Source organism: Microcebus murinus, chromosome 13 (genome assembly GCF_040939455.1).
Source record: "Microcebus murinus isolate Inina chromosome 13, M.murinus_Inina_mat1.0, whole genome shotgun sequence".
In the NCBI taxonomy this organism is placed as follows: domain Eukaryota; kingdom Metazoa; phylum Chordata; class Mammalia; order Primates; family Cheirogaleidae; genus Microcebus; species Microcebus murinus.
Window position 1 is genome coordinate 75961644 of NC_134116.1, and position 7189 is coordinate 75968832.

Consider the following 7189-nt stretch of genomic DNA (forward strand, 5'->3'; position numbering starts at 1 on the left):
CTTAGTAGCAGGGATTGAGAACATCACGGAATTCAGACAGATCTTGGTTTGAAACCCAGTGCCTACACTTAATAGCTGTGTTACTCTTGAGCAAGTTGCTTCACTTCTCTGTGCCTTATTTGTACAACTGGAATGAAAATACTACCTCTTTTATAAAGTATAAACTAATAATATACATAAAGTGTCCCATGCCTAGTAAGAATTAGTGGGTTGTAGCTATTGCTATTAGTAGTATTGCTGTTAGTAGTAGCCAGTGTATAGGGGAAGAGCATTCTAGGCAAAGTAAAAAGATGGCCAGGCGTGGTGGCTCACGCCTGTAATCCTAGCACTCTGGGAGGCCAAGGCAGGCGATTGCTCAAGGTCAAGTTCAAAACTAGCCTGAGCAAGAGCAGACCCATCTCTACTATAAATAGAAAGAAACTAATTGGCCAACTAATATATATAGAAAAAATTAGCCGGGCATGGTGGCACATGCCTGTAGTCCCAGCTACTTGGGAGGCTGAGGCAGGAGGATTGCTTCAGCTCAGGAGTTTGAGGTTGCTGTGAGCTAGGCTGATGCCACGGCACTCACTCTAACCTGGGCAACAAAGTGAGACTCTGTATCTCAAAAAAAAAAAAAAAGAAGAGTTTAGATTATTTGGAAGAATAGAGATAATGAAGAATTGAGCAGAGTCCACAAAAGTCCTTGTAGGGCAATGTTAAAGGATTGGACTTTTTTCTTGAGGGCAATGGGAGTTATTAAGGGGATTAATAGGGATTTTAAAAGTCTAGTAATGACATTCGGATTTCCCTTTAGAAATATTGATCCTCATAAGAACCCTATGAGGCAAGTATAAAAGATGGGTTATCACCAATTTATACATGAACAAACTGAATAAGGCCTGGAGTAACACAGTTACCAGCTTGCAACTCGAAAAGTCAGAACTTGAACCCAGGACTTTGAATTACAAAACCTGTGCTATATTACACATTTTGCCATTTTGTGTTTATGGTGAGACATCACAGGTTCATTAAGTTCATGCCAGAACTTTAACTGAGAATCTATTTAAACTGAGAATCTACTGTTGTACTATGTACCACACATGTTCTTTGTTAGGCTCTGATGTACAAAAATGTGTAAGATACAGCCTTTGTCCTCAAGGCAATATGGGAATCATGGGGGAAAAGAATGATCCCTCAGTAGCACATTTGAGAAAGTTTTCTTCTCCATCTTTGTGAACAAGATAGAGAAAAATATACACCTTCAAAGGATGGAAAAAATATAAAAGTAAAATATGTAAAAATTTAAAAAAGAAAAGATAGAGAAAAATAGACTAAGATACTACAGTTAAGTGGCTTCAGTACTCTGGTTTAGTCATAATCAAAATTTGGTCAAACTGGCTTTGAAGCTCCTTGAAGAATTTGCAAAGAATATTGGTAAATTTATACATGTCAAAATAGTCTTGGCCGGGCTCGGTGGTGGCTCACGTCTGTAATCCTAGCTCTCTGGGAGGCCAAGGTGGGCGGATTGCTCAAGGTCAGGAGTTCGAAACTAGCCTGAGCAAGAGTGAGACCCTGTCTCCGCTATAAATAGAAAGAAACTAATTGGCCAACTAATATATATAGAAAAAATTAGCCGGGCATGGTGGCACATGCCTGTAGTCCTAGCTACTTGGGAGGCTGAGGCAGAAGGATTGCTTGAGGCCAGGAGTTTGAGGTTGCTGTGAGCTAGGCTGACGCCATGGCATTCACTCTAGCCCGGGCAACAAAGAGAGACTCTCTCAAAAAAAATACTGTCCTCCTTTGGACTCTGTTCTTAGCATATTAATATGTAAGAATTTTGTCTACTACCTAGATGAAGAAATATATAGCACACTTAGGAGACTGTAGTATATTGTAAAATTGGTAAGGACAGCTAATGCAGTAAATGACAGATTAGGGTGGTAAATTTCCATCAGCTGGAAAAATAGATGGTGCTAACAAAATTAAACTTAAGACGAATAAGCATTAAGTTTTTGAATCCGAATTAAGTAAGAAAACCAGGTAAACAGGCACTTTGGTATATAGTTGATCATGTACATTGCCTTTGAACTATTACTATACTACTTGGCAAATAAATTCTGAGAGAATAACTATAATATTTTATATTCCAGTGGATACTCATTGCAATATTAGTTACGAAAATCAAAAGAGGAAAAGTTGCAAATAACCTAAATTCCAAAAACTGGGGGAATAGTGATATAGTGGACTATCCACTTGTAATATTATACAGCTATTAAAAATGATAGCTGTAGGCTGGGCATGGTGGCTTACACCTATAATCTAGCACTCTGGGAGACTGAGGCGGGAGAATGCTCGAGGTCAGGAGTTTGAAAGCAGAACCCATCTCTACTAAAAATAGAAAGCGAGAACCCATCTCTACTAAAAATAGAAAGAAATTAATTGACCAACTAAAATATATATATATATACACACAAAAAAATTAGCTGGGCATGGTGGTTCATGCCTGTAGTCCCAGCTACTTGGGAAGCTGAGGCAGTAGGATCGCTTGAGCCCAGGAGTTTGAGGTTGCTGTGAGCTAGGCTGATGCCAAGGCACTCTAGCCTAGGCAACAAAGTGAGACTCTGTCTCAAAAAAAATAAAAATAAATAAAAAATTTTAAAAAATAGCTGTAAAAAAGTTTAACAGTGCTTATGATATATTGTAAATGTTCAAAATGAAACAAAATTGTATAGGCTGTATTATAATGATATAAAAAAATAGAAATAAAGGTTAAAATAACTGCTCTAAAACAGTAGTAGTTTTAGTAAGGTGATGACAGTAGGTTTTTCCTATTCTAGTTCCCAAATTTGTTTCATAAACACGTATTACCTCTATAATAGAAAAATAAGCATTAAAAATGTATTATAACTTGGGCTGAGCACAATGATGCATGCCTGTAATCCCAACTACTTGAGAGGCTAAGGCAGGAGGATTGTTTGATCCCAAAAGTTCAAGGCTAGCCTGGGCAACATAGCTAGACCCTGTCTCTTTAAAAAAGAAATTTTTATAATTTAAGCTTAACCTTTTAGTTCTGAGGAGTGGGTACATGATGTTCGTTAAATTGTTCTCTGTAGGTTGGTCTGAGTGCAGTAGTGTTTACAACTAATTGATCACAACCAGTTACAGATTCCTTTGTTCCTTCTCCACTCCTGCTGCTCCACTTGACCAGCCTTAAAAAAAAAAAAATTGTTCTCTGTATCTTTTGTTTTCAAATATATTTTGTAAAGACAAGCTGCACACTCATCATTGGCCATTTCTTCAGAATTTTCACTAATCCAGTGTTCTCAAAGTATATATTTCACAAAAGACTGGTTCAACAGTATATTAATTGGTATTATTCAGAAAATGGTTCTGTTAATCTATTGGGGGATTGGAGTGTTTAAAAAAGGGTTCAATTGTTGAGAATGTTTGAGAAACACTAAGTTAAACACTGAGTTATACTTTATTTACTGCAAGTCTTTTTCAGAGCCTTTAATATGTTGATATGTACCTTTCTAAAAGTAGGATATAATATGCCACATTTACCAAACTTTTTGACCATAGAACACTTTTTTCTCTAGTCATCTTGTGGATTAGTGTTTCTACAACACGCTTTGAGAAACACTGTCTAGTCACCTGCTTTCTCATTTTCTCTATATAACCTATTAAAGTTTGTCCAGCCAGCTACTCAGGAGGCTGAGGCAAGAGAATCTCTTGAGCCCAGGGGTTGGAGGCCACAGTGTACTATGATAGGGTCTGTGATTAGCCACTGTACTCCAGCCTGGGTAACTTACTGAGACCTTCTTAAAAAAAAATTTTTGTCCCCATTCTTGAATCCCCTGATCGCAAACCTTCTACCTTACCTTTTACTTCATAATGCTCTGAACATCATCCCCTAACATTTCCTGAGGAATCTAGTTATTTTCTATTCAGTATCTTCTCTCATTTAACTCTCCTCTAAATATATACTTATGTAAAGTCTTAAATTTAAATAATTTTAAGGCATCCATTCTTTTCAACTGAACTTTTCATAATCAAAAACTAAAGATGTTATTTTAAAAAAATCCCAGAAACTGAAATAATTGCTTTGTAGGAGTACTAAGTGATAAAGCTACATAGGCAATGTTGCAATATCTGTAAAATTTTTAAATACCCATATCCTATAACCCAGCAATGCCACCCTTGGTATCTACCCTAGAAAAACACTTTTGTGCTCCAAGAAGCATGCATAACAATGTTCATTTGAGGTAGTGCTGGTAATAGTAAAATTGGAAATAAGGTTCCCAGAGAGGTGGATCCACATGTGCCATCACTCTCTAAAATCTATTGTTTAATCAAAAACACAAGATGGGCCAGGTACAGTGGCTTGCCACTGTAATCCCAGCACTTTGGGAGGATTGTTTGATTGACAGCAGGATAAGGATTGAGAGTGTTTTAGATTTTACGGGAAGAATATATGTCTGTTTTACTTATGTAATTTTTTTTTTAATTTTTAAAAAGAAAACTTCCACTTAACATAGGTTTCCTTCTTTTGCTCTAACTTCTTCCTTCTCTTCACAGGTCATTTTTTAAACGAGTCATTCATTCACAACCAGTGTCTTCATCTCTCATTCATCCCTTAATGAAAGGTAGTAAGTGGATTTGGAACTAAAATAACTGGTATAAAACCTGGACTTTACTACATTATACCTCTGTGGCTTTCATCAAGTCTTTTAATCTCACTTAGCTTCAGTTTTTTCATTTTTAAGATGGAAATAATACCTACCTTATGGGTTCACCTTGAGGATTGAATGATAGGATAAGAACCTTCATGGAGAAAATAATCTCTCAGCCACTAAAGGAAAGTCAATAGTTTTTATTTGAAAAATTATTTTAACCACTTTTCTGTGTAGTAGAAATTCTGTTTCTGACAATTTTGTATTTTACTGCCTTACTGTATATTACCTCCCTTAGTACTTTGCCTCCTGCCTCCCCCTACTTATATGATGATGCCTTTGGTAATTACTGTAAGACTGCTTCAAATTCCATAGGGTTTCACAGCTTACAAAAGCAGCCAGGCATGTTGTTCATTTGTCCTCCAACAATCTTGTGAAACATTGAAAATGAGGACATTGTTTTAATATTGGGAATCTGAGAGTTTGAAAGGATCTATGTGGTTCTATGACTTGCTCCAAAATCAAGTAGCTTAGGCTCAAACCCAGGTCTTTTAACTCCATGTTCTATGCTCTTTCTCCTACAATAGAGCCATCTCAATAGGCTGTGGCTCTTCTCTTTCTGGATTTTCCTAGTGTTGCCTTCAACCGATCTCAGGATTAAATATATTCACTCCTATTCTCTACTGAAATTCATCAAATCCATGTTTCATTTTCTGAGATTGTCAGTTAAGTTATTCCCCAAGCAAATCTGGGGTTTTTAAACTCACGATGTGCTAATACAGAGGGAGGGAGAGGGTAACTTCAGTATTGTTTATGTGTGCTATGGCAGTTGTGTTCACAAATGCAGCAGCACTCCCATTTTTGCATGGAAGAAATGAGAGGTATGATGAAGTAATGAGACTTTTTTCTCCTTAACCTAATAATCTAAATAAGCATTCCTTTCCAAGTAGTCACCTTGATAAAAACTAGGCTTGTTCTATTTTTTATTTTTTATATTTTGTTATGGTACCCCGGCTGATCTTGAATTCCTGTCCTCAAGTGATCTTCTCACCTCAGCCTCCTGAGTAGCTGAGTGCAAGCCACAATTCTTACCTTTATTTTATTTTATTTTTTTTAAACAGGGTGATCTCACTCTTTGTCCAGGCTAGAGTATAGTGGCGGCATCATAGCTCGCTGCATGCATCCTCAACCTCCTGGGCTCAAGTGATCCTCCCGTATCAGTCTCCCAAGTAGCTGGGACTACAGGTGTGCACCATACCAAGCTAATTTTTCTGTATTTTGTAGAGACAGTGTCTCACTATTTTGTGCAGACTGCTCTCAAACTCCTGGCCTCAGGCAATCCTCCTGCTTTGGCCTCCCAAAGGAGTGCTAGGATTATGGGCATGAGCTAGCACACCTGGCCTATTCTAAATTATTATAATGTGTTTTTAAAATTTACTTGAGCATCCTAATCACATTTTTAAATATCTTCATAGTAGCAAATCTTCATTCTTTAAGGTAATATTTGATTTTTGGAAATGACCCAAAGTTATCAAAGCTAGAGCTTGGTGTAGTAAATAATAAAAATTACTTAACAGAGCTATGTCAGTTGTGATTAAAAAATAATAATATCAACATAAAACCAATATTCTTGTGTGGTTCAAAAGCTGATGCTGAAAATAATTTCATAAAAACAATGGCAACATCACTAGCATGTAAATGTATTATCTTCTGCCCGGTAGTTCTAAAAGTTCTATAAGGAAAGTATTCATTTGATTATATAGCCCAATGTGTTTTTAAAAATTATTTAAGGATCTTATTTACCACACATTTCATATCTCCTAAAAGCATATTTTTAGGCAGCTACCTACTCCTATGTAGGACTGTCTTTTAAAGCAGGGTTTATTTTTGAGTATCCTTTACTAAAAAAATGAATCTGTAGTCAACTCTAAGTTATTTGCATGCTCATGAAGATTACATCCAAAACTGCAAATAATTCACAAATTATATTTGCTTTTTATATTTGACCTCCTACAACATTCCTCTAGCAACAGATACTATATTTTGAAAGAATAGTATTGATATTTAATATAATATCAATGTAATATAATATCAATAATTGAGGGGAAAACTGCATTCTCTGAATGATGAATGATTGTGTTAGTGATAACAGACCAAGTTTTAAAAGTTCTCTTTTAAGACAATCTAGAGTAGAAACTGTATGTGGAGTTAGTTAACCATTTTTGAGTCCCAAAAATGAAATTTGCTACACATATATATTTCTTAACATATTTGTAAAGTACTTTATGCTCCAAGCTCTGTTCTATAATTTTATACAAGGTTATTGGTAGCTGCTCAATTTAATCTTATTTTGACAAGTTTTGGATGCACTAGAAGCAAAAGCCCTTACATTGTGGCAGTTATTAATAACTGCTATATTGAAAGATTTTTTTAATGTATCTGTGACTCTAACTAGAAGAGATAGTCTTTTATCACTGTCATCATATTTATGTACTTGTATATACTATATAGATTTTTTAGTCTTTGTTGTAGTA